The sequence below is a fragment of the Dipodomys spectabilis genome, unplaced genomic scaffold (assembly GCF_019054845.1).
Source record: "Dipodomys spectabilis isolate Male_0828 unplaced genomic scaffold, ASM1905484v1 ptg000067l, whole genome shotgun sequence".
NCBI lineage: Eukaryota > Metazoa > Chordata > Mammalia > Rodentia > Heteromyidae > Dipodomys > Dipodomys spectabilis.
The window spans coordinates 8,006,034-8,024,654 of NW_024870744.1; positions in this window are offsets into that span (position 1 = coordinate 8,006,034).

Consider the following 18,621-nt stretch of genomic DNA (forward strand, 5'->3'; position numbering starts at 1 on the left):
TATCCCCTATTTACACTTCCCGCCAAACTGGGGTGGCAAGTGTGCAGTGTCATGTGAGATGGTCTCTCACAAATGGTTTATGCGGCTGGCCTTCCATTGTGATCTCTCCATCTCTGCCTCTCAAGTAGCTAGAATTACAGGCATGAATCACGGGGTCCAGCAGACCTCGCTGTAGTCAGGCTTCTGAACCTGGTGCTACATCCATCTGTGCACTTCCTTATGAAATCCAGTTTTGACAAAGAGCCTCTTAAGTACAAAAATACCCCCAGCCTTAATGTCTGTTCAGATTGCTCATCTTCCCCTGCCTCCAGGTGAAATGTGGTCCCCTGGCTAATCCTACTAAACTTGGCCAGAACTCCCTTCCTCCCATTATTGCTCCATCCTCCAGATGTTCCTACCTCCTCAATAGCTGCAATCTGCACTCATCTGAGCTGTATCTGCAGGAGCCTAATCTCTCTGCACAAAAAGAGCTCACTGTAGAGGCCCCTGAGCCAATGCCAGGGTCCTGAACAAAGTCTTCCTCTCTTAGTGCTTTAGTGTCACTGGAGTCTCTGTGTGTGTGTGTGTGTGTGTGTGTGTGTGTGTGTGTGTGTGTGTGTGTGTGTGTGTTGGTACTGGACCCTGAACTCGGGGGCTAGGCCCTTAGGGTTTTTGCTCAAGGCTGGTACCACTTGAGCCACAGCTCTACTTCCAGATTTCTGGCTGGTTAATTGGAGATAAGACTCTCATGGACTTTCCTGTCCCGGCTGGCTTCACATTTCAGTTCGCAGCCTCCTGAATAGCTAGGCTGGATTATTTTTTAATAGATGGCCAATGTGAATGTTGCACTTTGGGCCCCCAGGGCCCTCGATTGACTTGCACACCACACTTCATTCAGAGTGAAGATGAAAGGGTCACTGTTGCTGTGCTTGGAGGCTGGACCTCACAGCAGGTGTGCCGGTGCCTCTCACTCCGGCTTCTCCTCTCCAGCTTCTCCTCTGGGAATTTCACTTCACACACATCCTCATTCTTTCCTGCACGACAATCATAATCATGCCTAAATTCTGTTTTTCTAGTCTAACGTTTACTAATTGCCTCCTAGGAGCCAAAGCCTCTGTGACTTGCTGAAAATGGAGTCATGATCCCAGCCAGGATATGGTCACCTTGCAAGAAGGAAAGACAGGGGCCAACTGCTAGAGTTCTGGGAGGAGCGGGGCAGGAGGTGGGGCAACGGCTGACAGGACGCTGGAGGAGGGGAGCCAGGGATGGGAGCAAGGAGGATCAGTATGGGTGGGGAGAAAACCCAGTCCCAGAACCTAACAATGGCAAAGAGCGACAGGAAATCCAAAGAGGAGCCAAAGAGGAGCGGGTCCGGAGGAGCTTAACCACAGCTGGACTTGGTTTTGACACGGGAGGAGTGTTGGAGACCCAGGAGCCAGGCCAGAAGCCAAGAAAGCTGAGAAGTGGCTGCCTCCTCCAGCACTTGGAAGCTTCTGTGGCTAGGAGGGCCAGGCTGTGACCCTGAGACCACACTGTGAGGGTCTCCAGGTGACCCTACTGCTCTACTGGACCCCCTGCCCCAACCGCATCTCCACAAAGCTTGGTGAATAGGAGCCAGGTGGACGTGATTTGTGGCACTGCCTAGAGTCTTCTGGGATGTCCCCCGAAAGGAGGGTTCATCCTGTAAAGGAGTACAGAGTCTACTCCCTTCCCCCAACCCCGACAGAGACCTGTCAGGGCTGTCTCTAGCAACCTGAAAACTTTTCAAGTGGTTGCTGCAGTGTCTCAAGAAAGACACTAGAGGGAAGAGGTGAGCTGCGGTCCTGCCCCGAGCAAACCTTTGTGAGGGTGCTGCGTTGTGCTTCGTGAGTGCTGTGTGTGTGGATGTGTGCACTTGCGGGAGTGTGTGCGTGCAGTCACTTATGTGTGCACTTGTGTGTCTGTGGGCATGCATGTCAACGTGGGTGTATGTGGAGGGTCTGAGTGTGTGCGTGGCACAAGCATGTGATCTTGGGGCCTGGTACAGCTACTTCCAGTCCACAAACACTCTACAGCCCAGAGCCGGAACTGCCTGGGCGCTGGCTGCAGCTGGGCACACAGAGCCCTAAGGAGCAGCGTGGCCCGAGGAGGGCCCTGGAGGGGAGCAGCAGTGGGGAGGAGGGCAGAGGGGCCCACTGCAGCTTCCATGCCCATCTGAGTCTGCTGGGCATCCAGTTTGAGAAGCCTGTCTCCGCCCCAACTCCCTGCAGTGGGGAGCCAAGGCTGGAGAGAGGAAGGAGCAGGCCTCTGGTGACTCGTCTACTCACCGCACAAGCCAGCACTGCTCCACGCTGCGACTCCTGGGGAATCTCTCTCCTGCCCTGACGGCTGCCTCCACTGGCCCAGCACTGACCACGGAGGAGGCCCACAGACACCCCCGGGACTGACCATGGTGGACGCCCACAGACAGCCCTGGGACTGCCCACAGATGGTCCAGGGACCGCCCACAGAGGACCCCCACAGACAGCCCCTGGATGGTCTACAGAGGAAGCCCACAGATGGTCCACGGACCACACACAGAGGACATCCACAGACAGCCCCAGACCACCCACGGAGGAGGCCCGCAGACAGCCCCAGACCACCCACAGAGGAGGCCCACAGACAGCCCCTAGACCACCCACGGAGGAGGCCCGCAGACAGCCCCAGACCACCCACAGTGGACACCCGCAGACAGCCCCGGGACCACCCACAGTGGACACCCGCAGACAGCCCCAGACCACCCACCGTGGACACCCGCAGACAGCCCCAGACCACCCACCGTGGACACCCGCAGACAGCCCCAGACCACCCACCGTGGACACCCGCAGACAGCCCCGGGACCGCCCACAGTGGACACCCGCAGACAGCCCCAGACCACCCACCGTGGACACCCGCAGACAGCCCCAGACCACCCACCGTGGACACCCACAGACAGCCCCGGGACCGCCCACAGTGGACACCCGCAGACAGCCCCAGACCACCCACCGTGGACACCCGCAGACAGCCCCAGACCACCCACCGTGGACACCCACAGACAGCCCCGGGACCGCCCACAGTGGACACCCGCAGACAGCCCCTAGACCACCCACCATGGACACCCACAGACAGCCCCTAGACCACCCACCATGGATACCCACAGACAGCCCCTAGACCACCCACAGTGGACACGCGCGGACAGCCCCGGGACCGCCCACAGTGGACATCCGCAGACAGCCCCTAGACCACCCACCATGGACACCCGCAGACAGCCCCGGGACCGCCCACAGTGGACACCCGCAGACAGCCCCTAGACCACCCACCATGGACACCCACAGACAGCCCCTAGACCACCCACCATGGATACCCACAGACAGCCCCTAGACCACCCACAGTGGACACGCGCGGACAGCCCCGGGACCGCCCACAGTGGACATCCGCAGACAGCCCCTAGACCACCCACCATGGACACCCGCAGACAGCCCCGGGACTGCCCACCATGGACACCCGCGGACAGCCCCGGGACTGCCCACCGTGGACACCCGCGGACAGCCCCGGGACTGCCCACCATGGACACCCGCGGACAGCCCCGGGACTGCCCACAGAGGAAGCCTGCAGATGGCCTGGGGAAGCCAGCGCAGGTGCTGCTGCTCCCCGGAGCGCCACACAGCAGGATTGTCTCTTCTCCCAGCTCTGGAGCTACAGGCGGCCCCTCCTATTCTGTCTCCCTGTCCCATGTCCCTTCCCTTACAGGGACACCCCAAGTTGGATTTAGGGCCATCCTCACCAAGTCCAGGATGCCCCATCTCAAGCTCTGACTGAGGGGTCTCAATTCCAAGTTGGCCCACATCAGGAGGCGGCGGACGGATGGACTTCAGGAGACCCTCCTCATCGCACCATCCGACCCCAGGTCAGGGCCTTCACCTACCCCTCTTCTTCCCAAGGGCAGAGCCAGCCCTCCCCGTCCTCCCCAGACAAGCCTCCCTCTGGTCTGGGCCTCCACACCCAAGAGGAGACCACTCTCCAGGGGCCGGGGACTGAATGGAGCCGGGCAGGGAGAGGGCCGTGCTGCCTTCCAGGAGCCGCAGCGCTGGGAGCCTGTGAAATGTGAGTGATCCCAAGGTTAATTAATTATTACATTAAAAATGCGCCCGTTAAGGGGCCTCGCAAACAGGAAAGTATTAATCACGCATTTCCCCAGACTGACAGCGCATTTCCCTAAATTCCTCCGCTGCTGACTTAACTGAATGGTAATCTCCCGGCCGCTGCCACTTCCCATGAAGTCACAGCTCATGAATATTCCTGCACCGCAATTTGCTTTTTAAAAGGACAGACTTATTATTTCATTTTTAAGTTTGCTCTCATGAATAGTAATTTTCCAGCTCCTAAAATAAGGAGATGGCAGTGGCCGCGCTGGTCAGCCAGGATCCCGGGCACTGAACCACCCAGCAGGCCGGGTCCCTGCCACAGGAGGGGTAGGGGACGCCAGGTCACCCGGAGCCCCGTCCTGACATGCTGTCTGCTCGTGGGAGCAGCAGCTGAGGGCTGACGGGAGCAGTCTACCCTGTCATCCCTGTGTCTTTGCAGCCACCTTGTCAGCAGGCCATGATAGTGGACTCTAACTAACCTTGAGTTCAAATCCTGATGCTGCCGTTGGCTAGCTGTGTGATGCTAGGCAAAATACTTAACCTCTCTGGATCTCCGTTTCTTGTTTTGGTAAAGGAGTAGCAAGCCAGGACAGGACGCCAGCCTGGAGCCCTGGGCCTCACCTGGTGCCTTGGCTTGGAAACATGAAGGACCTGAGGCCCGGGCCAGATGCTTAGACATCTATTTTGATGTGGCAGGAATGATGACAGTCCAGAACTGGTCATGGAACTGGAAGCTCTGCAGCTTTCCCAAGGCAGCTTCTCAGGGCCATGTCTGTCATCGAAGGCAATCACTGGCCAGTCCCAGTGCCCAGAGAACACACCCTCACTAACCACACACTGATGTGGAGATCGGATTTCACAACGCTTTTTTCTAGAATTGTGGGAAGCAGATCCCTCCCCCCTTTCTCTTTCTTTGGTGCCAGTTCTGGGCTTGAACTCAGAGCCTGGGCACTGTCCCTGAGCTTCTTTTGCTCAAGGCAAGTGCTCTACCATTTGAGCCACAGTGCCACTTCCAGATTTTTTGGTGGTTTAGTGAAGATAAGAGTCCCAGAGTCTTTCCTGTCCATGCTGGTTTTGAGTGGTGATCCGGAGCCCTCAGCCTCCTGAGTAGCTAGGATTACAGGCGGGAGCCACTGGCGCTGGCCAAGGACATCTTCCAAGACACTTCCCTCCAGAGCTGGGTGGTGGTGAGTGGGAGGGGAAGACCACCCTCAGACCCTGCCACCATCCCCAGGTGGTCTTTCAGCCCAGGGCCCTTCCAGGCCTCCCCAGCCTGACCGGAGGGAGTTGTCCTGCTGACCCTAGCAGCTCTGGGCCTGGTCTGCCTCTTGGAGACTGGCTGACTACCCAGGCTCCCCCATCTCCTGCATCCCAACATTTCTATGTCACCCGCTTCTGACTCTCTTGGAGCGGCATGCACAGCAAAGCCCCACGGCTGGAGTTCCAGCCCGTCCTTGGGGCCCGCTTGGGGTCCTGCATGTCCTTTTTCTCTCCATCCCTGCTGTCTTCTGCCCTGCGTACGTGGAGCCAGCTGTCCCCTTGAGCAGGCTCAAGGTGTAGAAAGAGTGGATGAAAGCCTGTGTAAAGCCAGAATATGGGCCAACTCAGAGTGATCTGTAGTTACAGTGTGAACCGACAAAAGTGCTCGCCATGGATTGCATGTTTATCCTATTTTATTCTTATCTGTTTCAGTGGCACTAGCAAGTCTCATGCTTGCTAGGCAGTGCTATACATACAGGCCTTTTTGCTTTAGCTACTTTACAGGTAGGGTCTCATGCTTTTCCTGAGGCTGGCCTTAGACCCTGAGTACCTTCTATCTGTAGCCTGCTGTGTGGCTGGGATGGCGGCACAAGCCACCAAGCCTGGCTTAGTAATTAAGATAAAGGTCTCACTAACCTTTTGTCTGGGTTGGACTTAACCTTAGTCCCCCTGACCTCTGTTTCCCGGATAGCTGGAATTACAGGTGTATGCTGTTGCACCCAGTGTGCTTGTGTTTTCGAGGAGCACTCACACCTCACAGAGCAACAATATGGAAGTGTGTGAACAATTACGATTTTTGTCTGCCTTGCAGGGACTCACTGTGCTCCCTGCGGAAAGCCAGAACGTGGCTGTACAGGCTCCTCCTCGGCATCCAGGCGTCTGGTCAGCCTCGGGGCTGAGTTGGTTGAGCTATCAGCCCCTGGGCGGGAACTGAATCAGGACCAACCTTTGCTGTACTGGGGAATCTTCAGTCCTCCCTGGAATTGTGTCATGGAGCAGAGCGTGTGAGTGGCCAGGGCTTCCTAAGGCCCTCCCCACTTTGCTGCGATGGCCTCTTTGTCACCTGTCACAGTGGCATTGTGGAAGAAGGGCAGGACAGTCTCAGACACGGCACTCATTAGCATCCTGTCTGCCAGGCACCAAACACCTGTGTTGCTATGAAAAGAGGGTGACAAGCTCCGCAACATGGTCCCCTGCCCGAGTGAGAGCCTGGCTTCCAGGCACCTTGGGGCAGGTGAATAGAGCAAAGAGGACCGGAGCTGCCCTGCCACCCCTCCCACCCCAGGTGCCAGGTCCCAGGGACTTGCGGGACATGGATGCGGCCAGAGGGCCTGGAGAAGGGCAGACGTCTTCTCACAGCCATAGGGTGCACACCAGGCCTCCCAAGCTGCACCGGGCAGGGCCTGCCTGCAGCACCTTCCAGCCCTCCCATCCCTCTCTCCATCTGGCTGGAGCAGAGCCCCCCAGAAATCACAGCAAGCTCCTGCCCAAGGTGGAGCCCAGGAAACCTGGACCTCTGCTCCCAGGGACCTGCTCTGACCATCCTCACAACCAGGTGCCACCATGTCTCTCTCCAGGGTGCTGAAAAGCTCCTCACCTGAACCCTACCTGGCCAGAGCCATCCTTGCCAGGAATCCTACACCTGGGCAAACCTTTCACCACTCTACCATCCTCAACTCTTTTTTTTTTTTTTGTGGGGGGAGGTGAGTCATGAGGTCTGACTTCAGGGCCTGGGCATGGTCCCTAAACTCTTTAGCTCAAGGTGAGTGCTCTACCAGTTTGAGATACAGCTCCACTTCAGGATTTCTTTGGTGGTTAATTAGAGATAAGAGCCTCATGGACTTTCCTGTCTGGCCTGGCTTCAAACCTTGATCCTCAGTTCTCAGCCTCCTGAGTAGCAAGATTACCAGGCGGGAGCCACCAGCACTAAGCTGGGTGCCGGGGCTCACATCCTAACTTCTCAGGAGGCTAAGATCTGAGGATCATGGTTCAAAACCAACCTGAGCAGGAAAGTCTGTGAGACTCTTCTCTCCATAAACTACTCAGAAAAAGCCAAAAGTGATAGTGTGGTTCAAGTGGTAGAGCACCAGCTGTGAGCACAAAGTGGCTCAGGGACAGTGCCCAGGCCCTGAGTTCAAGACTCAGATGCAAAAGAAGAAAAAGTCTCATAGTTTTTCCTGCCTGGGCTGGCTTTAAACCATAATCCTCAGATCTCAGCCTCCTGAATAACTAGGAATATAAGCATGAGCCACCAGCACCCCGTTAAATTTTTTCAATGGAATAAAATATGCACAGCATAAAACTGTCTACGCCACTGTAGCCAACTCCAGGCACGCAATGTTGCACTAACTCGCCCCTCACTGTGTAGCCGGCACCCTTGACCATCTGTCCATCTGTCCGCCCGCCCATCTGCAGACCTCACTTGTACCATGCCCGTCCACACCAGCTCCTGCCCCACCTGCCTCAGCAGCCTCCTTGGGATCCCCCAGCACCAGGCCCCTGGGGGAGTGAATCCTACAGCCCCACCTGGCTCTTCTCCTCAGGGATCTCTCCCACGTCTCAGGCCTCTCCTCCTGCTGAAGACACTCATGGCACGGGCCACATTTTATCCATCTCGTGGGTGGAGATGTAGGTCAGATCTGCATGTTGGCTATGAACCAGGTGTACATTGTTCCTTTCTCTTCTCCTTTCTGGCAGTACTGGAGTTTGAACTCAAAGCCTCACACTTGCTAGGCAGGTACTCTACCACATGGGCCATGCCTCCAGTCCTTTTCTGCTCTAGTTTATATTTTGCTAGGTCCAGATTTTGTCTGGGGCCACACTTAAGTTGTGATCCTCCTGCCTCTGCCTCCCACAGAGCTGAGCCTCCGATGGGTGTACACGGCCAGCACCATCAAGTATCCTGTAACGACTTACAGAAGAGCGACACCACTTCTACAGGGCCGCGGCGGGAGCAGCCTGTGAAGAGGTTCAGAAGCTGCTGTCCAGAGCCCGGCGCAGGAAGCTCCAGCACGGCTTCTGGGAAGACAAGACATTTAAGTGACTTCCTTGCTGAATATTTCATGATTTACACGAATGGCTTTCTGGTGTTTTTCATAACAAAACCATCCACATGATGGTGGGTTAAAATGTGGTTTTTCCGGCTACTCTCACTCTGAAATCCCGGCCCTGGGTGTGGGTCCCCCTCTCCCTCCACCAGTCCCCACCCCCACCCCAGGTCACCTGCCTCTGTAGCAAGTAGCTGCAGCAGCATGCAGCTGGGACTCAGACACAAACAGCCCACTGTGCAGGTGCTCTGCCCAGAGGTGGCCAGGACCAGGGAGTGATGCTGTGCACAGGCCCGCAAAGCCACCTGGGAACTGGGGCTTTGGGGGCCTTGGCCTGGTTCAGTAGAAGGAGCGTGGCTCTTCCAAAGCCACCTCAAAGGATTGCCTGGCCACACCCCTGGGATCCTTTGAGTTACCAGGATGGAACTCGGGGCCTTCAAGCTGGCTGGACATGTGCTCTGCCCCTTCAGCTATGTCCCGGCACTGATGTGTGTTTGTTGAGACGTGCGGCTCAGGCTGGCCTCAAACTTGAGTTCCTCCCACCTCTGCCTCACAAGTAGCTGGAATGAAAGCATGGGCTGCCGTGCCCAGCAGATGGATTTGCTTAGATTTACCCAATATTTTTGTTGTTGTTGGTCCTGGGGCTTGAACTCTAGGCCTGGGCGCTGTCCCTCAGCTCCTCAGGTGCAAGGCGAGCACGCTACCACTTGAGCCACAGAGTCACTTCTGGTTTTCTGGAGGTTCATTGGGGATAAGAGTCTCACAGACTTTCCTGTCCAGGCTGGCTTTGAACCATGAGCCTCAGATCTCAGCTTCCTGAGTAGCTAGGATGACAGGTGTGAGCCATCGGCGCCCTGCCCAATATTCTTTTCTTACCCCGGGACCCTCCAGTGTATCTCCTCATCACAGAGCCCTGGGCTCTTCTTGGTGGTGGCACTGCCTCAGCCTGGCCCTCCTCCGTCTTGAGAACTCTGAGGCGCTGCCAGGGTTTTGCCTAGCGCCCCTGGTGGCTGCATCTGCTGTGGTTCTCCCATGAGGTTGGCAGTGAGCCAGGGAAGAGGCCATGGGGTGCTCTCCTTACCTCTCAGGGTACGCAGCATCCACAGGGCACATTCTGGGGCTTTGTAGCAGCCAGGTCAGAGGCCAGCCCTGTGGAGTGCCAGCTGACCTCAAGTGAGGGGAGCTGTGTGGTGACATCCTGGGGGGAGGCGGGTACAGAGCCTGCCACCAGCAACAGGGAACAGGGAGCCAGCCGAGGACACCTCGAGCCAGCAGCGTGTGGTAGCGCCCAGCACCAGACAGAGCTGGGGCCCTAGTCAGGGTCCCCACCCCTCAGGCAACCCCAGGAAGGCCCACCTGCTTCTAAGGGAGACCCTTCCAGGGCCCCTCCTTGTCCGGGGCAGGTCCCTTCCCTTCCCTCCTCCCATCAGAGGCCTGTGGAGCCACCGCCTGCTGGCTGCGCAGGATGCAGGGTTAGAATTCCATCCCAGGGCCTGTTGGTGCCAGTGGTGGCACTGGGGCCCCACCTTTCTGCTGTGCACACAGGTGCTCAGCCTGCCTCCTCCTGGGCCCAGAGCCCCTCTGCAGGCCAGGTGTCCCTTCGCTCCTCCTTTCCCAGCATCCTTTGGGCTGAGCTGCCCTGGCCTGGCTCCCCGGAGGCTTGCAGCAGAGCTGGGGGAGGGTTTGGGGGTTCAGAGCCGAGGTGTCCCACAGAGGCAGTGGCAGGCCATCTCTCTGCACTGGCCCGTCACCGCCTATGGTCTACTGGCCTGGTCCTCTCCCAGCCTGGTCAGGCTGCAGCCTGGCTCCCTGCTGCTCCCCACGGAGACGGGACGCCGGGGCAGAGAGGGAGGCTGGCTGCCTCAGCCTCCACTTAGACTGAAGAAGCTTTTGGGAAAAGGAATCAGGTCCCAGGCCACCTCTGTCAGCCGGCCCAGCCCAGGAGCGCCCAGGGGCTCAGCATGACCGTGGCCTTGGGCCCAGTGGCCAGCCCATCCTCCCTGGGCTCCAGCTTGGTGGGCGGGCCTGGGCACGCACGCTGAATTCAGATCCAGTCCCTGCTGGGGAGGTGGCGGGGACACAGTGTTCCCCTGGTGTTCAGCCAGACTGTCCCATCCCTCCCCCCACATCCCTCTCCCCGTGTCCCTCCTTCCCCAGCCCTCCCCCCACATCCCTCCTTCCCCTGTCCTTCCTCCCTGTCCCTCCTCCTCTGTCCCTGCCTCCCCATCCCTCCCCCCATGTCCCTTCTCCGCTGTCCCTCCTCCCGTCCCTCTTCCCTGTCGCTCCTCTGTCCCTCCTCCCATTCCTCCTCCCCATCTCTCCTCCTTTCCCCCTCCCTATCTCTCCACCCCTATCCCTCCTCCCTGTTTTCCTTCCCTCTTCCCTCTCCAGTCCTTACCCCTCCTGTCCCTCCACACCCTTTCCTCCTGCATCAGGCACTCCCAGTAGCCACGGCTCTCGTGGTCTCCCTGCAGGCATGGACACACAGGGGGCCTGGTCCAGACCCAGACACCCCTAGCAGGTCTGTGGGGATGAGGGTGATGATCCGGACCATGAGCTGAGGACCCCACAGGGGGCAGCCTGCCCGGCCCCACAAGGAGCAGCCCGGCCACCCCTGGCCCTAGGCACAGGTTGTCTTGGATGCCTGGCACTGCTCATGTACACACGGCTGGGCCCAGGGTTCTCTGTGGTGCTCCCCAGCTGCACACCTCTGCCCAGCCACACAGACATGCACCACTGCCCTGGTGACAACAGACTCTGCCTTCCAGATTCTTCTACCTGCCCCTCTGCCCCCCTCCACAGCCAGTCATCCGGATTGCCATCTTACGAGCATCAGACCCTCCTCTAGCACGGCGGGGAGAGCGCGGCTGGCCAGGGCCACAGCACCATGCCTAGAGGGAGGGCAGAGAGTGGGAGAAGACCCCAAAGTGGGGGGGGGGGGCGGCGGCGCCTTGTCATCCGGGGGCGAGGCGGACACGGTGGTAATGCGGTCGGAGCGCGACAGGAGTCTGGCCCCCAGCTGTCCGGAGGTAGTGCCGCACACACCGCCCCCTCATTGGGCAACTGGCTGTCTTCGAAAGCCCTCAGAGCCATCCAAGGTCCCTTCAATGTGGAGAGACCCTCAGAGCCCCTCTGCCAGGGGCCTTGGTGCTGGGCAGCCTCCCACCCTTCAGGAGCTGTGTACCCCAACCAAGAGCAGATACCCCAGGATCTCAGGCAGGATGCATCCCCCAGGCAGCCCCTGAGGGTCTTCAGTGCAGCTCTGTAGCTCCAAACCAAGAAGCCGGGGTCAGTTCTCCAGGGAGTGGAAGGGTCAAGGGAGGGGAGGGGAGGGCATGGGGGGAGGGGTCCAGCTGGCCAAGCAAGGAGTCCACCACTTAGAGCCTGAGAAAAAGCAGGGCAAGGGACCATGACTAGCTCTAAGTAGTTCTAGTTGAACTGAAAGGAATGTTCCAGCAAGATGCTGCACCTGCTGATGGCCACTCCACATCCTCAAGCAAGCACAGCCAGCTCCCTGGGGACCAGAGACCAGGCCACCCCTTTTGCAGGCTGGCCCTCCGTGTGCCCCCCAATACACCTGGCCCTGCCCAGGTCCCTCCTGGGCTCTGTGGTGGGGTTGGGAGGGTCCCTGGGCAGCCTGGTCCCTAGGGACCATGGTGTCCAGCTGATGCAGACAGCAGTACTCGAGTAGTAGCTCCTAATTAAACAGAACACAAACCCGGAGCTTGTGGAGCGATGACCCAAACCGACTGGCTTCTGAAGAACAAACAACCCGTGAGCACCACAGCGGTGGGTACGCACCGGGAGGCCGGCGGTGAACCGGCCCCTTCCTTCCCGGCGCGGTGCCCTCAGAGATGAAGCCGCTGTGTGAGTTCTAGCAGTGGGGCTGATTGCTCCCAGCCTGATTTACCTGCTCAGAGGCTTTGTGGTACTTCCGATGAATAAAATTATTTAATAATCAAGATGGTTTGTCTGTAATGCAAAAAGAATCACATTGCCTATATTTTTATTACTGAAAAATTGAAAGCGGGAAGAAGTAATGATATACGCTACTGTATAAATGACAAAAATACCCATTCTGGCTCTGTGCTCTGCGCTCCGCTCCCACTCTGCCCTATAAACATAATCTATTCGCGTGCCGCTTCCGGCTGATTCCAGAGCCTTCTCTGCATTGTGTAGTTTAATATCCCCCTGCTCTCCACAGCACAGGCAAGTGATTAAATAAGAAATAAATTTGGCTGTCATTGCATTTAAAATCAAATCAAGGATCATTTGTTACCCCAAATGAAGCAGCTCTCCTTCTCTGCCCATAAGTAGGCTGCTGTTTGCGGAGCCGTTTAGAAATGTATATACAGTAAACTCGCGCATAATGGCTGTAGTATAACATGAGCTTTATGGAGCTGCTGCTGGAGCTACCTCCAAGAGCCCATCGGCAGCACGTGGCATGTTTAATTCAAAGTTATAGGTAGATGCACACAGGCTTGTCCTGCTCAGATCCATCCGAGCCTTGTTGATGGAGGCCCCCGGGAAGATGTGGGGATACGGCACCCACCCCTGTTCTCCCCTACCCTCTGGGGAGGATGGGCGGGGGGCATCGCCAAGCCACTGGAGCTGAGTTCTACCCAGTCCCACCAGGGCAGGAGCAGCCTGGAGGCCTCCTGTGGGTGAGGCTCTGTTCTGTGACAGGACGGACCTTGAACTCACAATCCAGGGAACAGGCTCAGAACAAGGCTGGGAACGAAGGGTGTGAGTGGCAGTGAGGGTCTTGGAGCTCAAACACCCACCCACGCCTGGAAAATGCTGAGAATCAGAGCGAGACCAAAGGAGATGGCAGGGGCTGGGTGGGCACCGCGCAGCACGGACCCCTGCCAGCGATCCCAGGGGTCCGCAGAGCCTTCCTCTGTGCTCAGGGACCCTCTGGAGGAGGCAGGGCATTGGGAAGTGGACTTTAAAAGGGAGTCAGTTGTGTGTGTGTGTGTGTGTGTGTGTGTGTGTGTGTGTGTGTGTGTGTGTCTGTGTGTAGTACTGGAGCTTGAACTCAGGGCCTCACCCTCCTGCTTAGCTTTTTTGATCAAGCTGGCACTCTACCACTTGAGCCATAGCTCCACTTCTGTTTGTTTGTTTGTTCGTGTTTGTTTTTTGCTGGTTAATTGGAGATAAGCATCTCACAGGCTTTTCTGCTCAGTTGGTTTTGAACCACAGTCCTCACATCCAGCCTCTTGAGTAGGTAGGATTAACAGGCAGGAGGCATCAGCACCCAGCTTAGAAAGGTTTCTAACCAAAATATTTTAACTGATTTTATCATGTAAGGGGTCAAATTTGGAGAAAGGCACATCTCCCCCCAATCCTGTCTCCAACCTGTCCGTGCAGGATGCAAGCCAGGTGGGAAAGACCCCAAAAGACTAGTCCACATCCCCGTCCCTGGAGCCTTACAGCGTGCCTTATTTGGAATAGGGCCGCTGGAGATTTGATTGGTTGAGGCGGGTTGAGGTGGCCAGTGTCCTGCAGAGACAGCTGTGCAGTGAGACACAGGGAGCCAGCCAGCTGTAAGACAACGAAGTCAGAGGCGGGGGCAAGGGCAGCCAGAGCCGGGGCCCAGAGCCGCTCTGACCTGCTCTGGGGCATGGGGGCATCCACAGCATCTCTCTTGGAGGAAGCACCCGGGACAGGGGAGGGGCGCAGGGAATGTGCTGGTCTGTAGAGATGCCCGGGGCTCACTGTCAGCCTCCCGCTCCCAGAACCCACTCCAGGGCAGCCCAGGCATGGCGAAGGCACCAGCTTCATCCCCGACCTCTGCCCCTGGCTCCAGGGAACCCTGACCTCTGACCTCAACCCATTCTCAGCCTCACACTCTCCTGGATTCTCACCTGGAGCCAGTGCTTTGCAGGGCGGTGTTTGCAGCGGCCCCTGCGTGGTCCACCCCACTCCCCGCCGTCCTCTCCTCTGGGGTGGACACTGGCCTCTTTCACCAGCCTGTGGGTTTGGGCACCTGCCTGTGCCCTGACCCTCGGCTCTGGCCCATTGGGGCCATACCCGGGCAGCCAGGAGCCCGTCCAGCAGGTGGCTACAGATCTCTCTGCCAAGTACATTACGGTTAATGTCACCATCTCGCTAATGGCCCGCTGTGTTATAATGTGTAATATAAACTTAAAAACTAATCGCCTCACCTTCCGCAGCATCTTTAACTACTCCTGGAAGGAAATATGTCTAATAACCATAATTTTAATGTCAGTTCTTGTTAGGAGGTTATGTTGGCCGAATTTCTTTTGTTAGTTCATGATTTCACATTTTCTCCTCCTTACGAAAAGAGAATGTCATTATTCTCTATGTTTGAGCTAATGTATGAGTCTTTCCTTGTGCCGTACTCCCCGAGGGAGCTTGTGGGGCCACCTCAGGCCCTGGGGAGGGGAGGCCCTCCAGGCCCCGGCCAGTCCCAGTGCTGGCCCCCCATGCAGAGGCCTTGTGAGCCCCAGGTAGGTGGCCTTGGTTTTTGACCCTGTTGGAGTTCAGGGGTGAGGGTGGTAGACACCCCTATCTCTCTGGAGCCTGGGGGAAGGGGAGGTGACTCCCACGTGGCCCCTGCAGCCGGCTGCCCTTTGCCTTTTTTGGGGGGGGCGGTCATTCGTGGGGCTTGAACTCTGGGCCTGGGCACTGTCACTCAGCTCTTCAGCTCAAGATTAAAGCTCTATCACTTGAGCCACAGTGCCACTTCTAGTTTTTTCTGGTGGTTAATTGGAGATAAGAGTCTCTCAGGGACTTTCCTGCCCAGGCTGGCTTTGAACTTCGATCTTCAGGTCTCAGCCTCCTAAGTAGCTGACAGGTGTGAGCCACCGCCGCCAGCCGCACCCTCACTTCTGGGTGGAGGCAACTGCTACCCATTCTGCCAGCTGTCCACGGGTCTCCGGGGCCAGCTGGAGCACAGACAGACCATGGGCAGGGCCGGAGCCCCGGCCCTCGGCAGGCTTCCTGTGATCTCGCTCACCAACTGGGCATTCTAGCAGACAAAGCCAAGGGGCTGCGCGCTGTGAGCGAGTTTAGAACCCAGACGGCTGTGCGGGCGACGCTGCCCCCAAGTACCCGACCTGTGTCTGGAAGAGACTCGCACAGGCTCGTCCTGGGTCACCCGCCAGCGTTCTCTGGGGGTGAGCAGTACTCTGCGGCCCAATCACCTTTCAGTGGAGCCTCACTCCCAGGGGTCGGGAGGGCCTAGAATAAGCCCCCCTCTTCTGATGATGGAGAAACTGAGGCACAAGTGGGAAGGCCCGAGATTACCCTAGACCAAAGACTCGGCCTGGAGAGACAGCTCTGTGTCTGAATGTGTCTCACGGTCCCATCGGCATGTGTGCATGTGTGCGTGTGCGTGTGTGCGCGTGTGCATGTGTGCGCGTGTGCGCCTGCCTGTTGGAGTACAGGTGAGGACACCGCACCCAGAGCCGCCCACGCTCTCTCTGAGTCTCCAACTCCCAGGCAGCACCACAGGGCCTGCTGGACTGTGAGCCCGGGGACAAGGGGGTCCGCAGCACCCCCACTGGCAGCCCCTAAATGCAATGAGAAAGGCCCCAGGCATTTGGTAAGAAAGCTGAGGCTGAGCAGCCCTGGCCAGAGGGGTGGCACGCTGCCCTGCATGGGCATGCAGGCCTGGCCTGAGAGGTGGAGCACTGCTGGGAGGAGGGGGCGCTGAGGCTGAGGTCCCCAGGGGCTGGAAGCTGCAGGGTTGACCGAGGACATGACTGTGTCAGCCTCTGTGTCCCTGGGGGCCACCATCTCAGGCCAATCAGGGTCCACGCACGGGTGTGCCAACAGAGCAGCGGGGACCTGGCTGGGAGGGGCCCTGGGTCTGTGACCACTTCTCCAGCCAGAGCAGGTGGCCTCGGACAGGCTAGAAGGACACACCTTGGGGGGAGGGGCACAGGTACCTGTGGCTCTGATTGGTCCCCAGGGGGCTAGTGGAAGGGACTGACCCCATGGGCAGCCAGGCCTGGAGTTCAGGAGAACCACAGATTAGACTCAGGGGACAGCAGCTCTCCCTTGGGAACCTGCTCACCCCGGGAGCCACGTGCTGACGCAGAGCTGGCCTCCGTGTGGGGCCTGTGTCCGGGGCTCAGGGAGGATCCACGGCCCCTCCCACGGCCCCCAAAGATTCCAGAGGTTTTCATTTCTCTCAGGGTATCTCAGATTCTGGGGCCCCCATGTCCTCCTAACTCTAGGGGGGCCGGGGGTCGTAGAGATGGCTGGCGGATTATCGTTTTTGACAGAATGGGGACACTGCAAGGAAGGGAGCCCTGGGGAGGCTGCCAGCTCCCGGGGGAGGCCGCCAGCTCCCGGGGGAGGCCGGCGAGCAGCCTGGTGCCAGGCCGGGCAGCTTGCGTGAACCGCCTGCGAGGCAAGCTGGCGGCGGGTGGCGCTTGGCAGGCGGTGGCTGGGGATGTTTGCAGACTGCCGCCGACAGCTTCGCAGATGAAACCGCCCTGGTTAAACACAGGAGTGCGCCGTGCCCACAGGCGGGCAGGGGGGGGCGGATCACAGGGGGCTCTTCCGGGTGGCTGAGCCCTTCCGACGCCTCACCAGTGTCTGCCTACCCTACCCTGGCCCAGCTTGGGCTCTGGGTCCAAGGCCAGCACCCGCCCCTCTGAAACTTGTCAGGGTGGCACAGGGGAGGAGCCTCAGGCCCCTGGGCAGGCACATTCCTGCCCTGCCCTCATCCCAGCAGGGCTGGGTGCCCCCCCCACCGTCTCCCCTCTCTTTTGGACAGTGGTGGGTTTCTGCCTGGCAGCCCTCTCTGAAGAGCCCCTGGCTTCTTCAGGCTGCCCAGCGGGCACCTCCTGTTCGGTGTCCCTTGAGGAGCGGTGAAGCAGGGCGCCTGGTCTCTGAGCCCCAGTTGCTCTGCTCCCCTTCCTGCCCCAGGATCCAGGGGACAGGCCAGGCGCGGGCCGGGCTCCGCACAGGGAGCTGGAGGGGCCTGACAGTGCTGCGGAGCTCCGCGGAGAGTGGAAATGGGGGCTCTGACAGGGGATGGGGGTGTGGAGGGCACAGAAGATAGGAAGGGTGGGGTGTGCCGGGCTTCTGTTCCCTGTGCCGCCCTCTGGACGGCGCCTCGCCTGCACCCCACTCCCCGAGGGCCTGTATACAGCCTCTCAGAACCTAAGGTTGGGGTTCCTCAGCCTGGCCACTTTGCGAGGACCCTACAGGCCTGGAAGACGCCTGCACACCTGCCGCACTCTGGGGTGGCTGTTGGAGGAGCCCCGGAGCCTGGGCCGGGGGAGCTTCCGTGGGCAGACAGGCCAGGCAACGGGAATGACCGGTGTCATGATCTTTCACAATGTTGTTTTCCTGTGGTGCTGGGGGTCAGACCCAGGGCCCCCCATGTGCTGGGCAAGTCCGCCACTGCCGAGCCACAACCCAGCCCTGTAACTTAGCAAAAATGCAACCAAAGACCCGAGGATTCCCTCCGCACAAGCCAGTTTCTGCCTTCACAGCTGGTCCCACGCCTGGGCCTCCAGCTCGGGGAGGCCACAAGCCACAGAGATGTCCCAGGCTGATCTCTGCTCCTGCTGCGGCCTGCTCATGTGCACATGGCCCTGGATCTGAAGGCCTCTCTGCTGTGGATAGTTAACCTGAGGCAGAGCCAGGCAGCTCTCCCAGGCTCTTCTGAAACCCAGCCTGGACCCTCAGACTTGCCTGGACATCTCTCCTACACATGGGTGGGCAACCTGTGTGAGCGTCTGGCACAGCCTCGATTCATAGCTTCCTCCCCCAAACTTTGAACTGTCCCCCAAGAAAAGCAGGCTGAGGTGGCTTCTGCTGCTGTCCCCAGGAGTCAGCGGTGTCCTCACCTTTACCAAGTAGGAGCCAGTCCTTGGGCCAATGGGCAGCATCCTGAGCAGCACCCCTGGGCCCGGCCCAGCAGGATGGAAGGGCAGGAAAGGGCTTGAGCTGCCTGTGTGTCCTCACCACGGTGGGAAACACCAATCTAAAAATACACGTTCCTGATCCAGCAATCCCACTCTGAGGCATTTATCCAATTAACCACAACCAGTCACACTAAAGTCATCAGCACAACCATGTTCATTGCAGTATTGCTCACCATATCTTAGAATCAACCCAGAAGCCCCTCCGCGGATGAATGGATCAAGAAAATGTGACATACATACACAATTGAATTCTATGCTTCCACCAGAAAAAATGACATTGCC